We start from the raw sequence: 845 nt of genomic DNA, 5'->3' as shown, positions 1-845 counted from the left end.
TTGGATGAACACCGGTGAGTGATGGTTGATTAGATGCACTAGGTGATAGGACGCAGGGTCGCGTGTCTATAACAGTAGGGTGTAAGCTCCAACAATTCAATCACTTTCGAATCTTCATTCTACCCCTCAAGTGCCTTCGCTCCGGTCCCGCCGTCTGCGACGTCCCTCCCTCCGCTTCGTCCGAGCTTCGTGTCCAAGATCCATACCTTCCATCAGGTTATGAGCCCAAGCACCATGTCCTCTGCCCAAGACGCCTCGACCAAGGTCTCCATTGACAAGTTCAACGGGGACAACTACGCGACGTGGAACCGCTACATGCGTGGCGTGTTCGTGACCAAGTCGACGTGGCATGTCGTGAACCGCGAGACGACGCCGAGCTTCACGGACTCGCGGGCCAAGGACGACTACGTCAAGTCGAGCAACATCGCGTTCGGACTGATGTTGCTCCACATGGACGCGGACTACCACCATGTGGTCGACGACTGCGAGGAAGCGTGGGTTGCGTGGACGCGCCTGAAGACGCTGTACGGTGGTTCGCAGAAGGCTGGACGCATCTACCTGAAGCGCCAACTCTTCAGCATGGAGATGTCGGAAGGCGGCAACGTCTTGCATCATTGCAACGAGGTCCTCAACATCAGCGCCAAGCTCAGCAGCATCGGCGCCAAGATGGAGGATGAGGACGTGGCGATCTGCCTGTTGCGCAGCCTCCCCAAGAGCTACGAGAACGTCGTGCTGAACTTGGAGATGAGCAGCGCTGAACTACGATCGCAAGACGTCGTGAAGGTGCTGACGAATGAGCACATCAAGAGACAAGGCGAGGAGACGGCGACGGTGAAGACGGAGAA

This window comes from Phytophthora sojae (assembly GCF_000149755.1).
Source record: "Phytophthora sojae unplaced genomic scaffold PHYSOscaffold_2, whole genome shotgun sequence".
NCBI classification, from domain to species: Eukaryota; Oomycota; class Peronosporomycetes; order Peronosporales; family Peronosporaceae; genus Phytophthora; species Phytophthora sojae.
Note: the sequence above shows the minus strand (reverse complement) of the source record.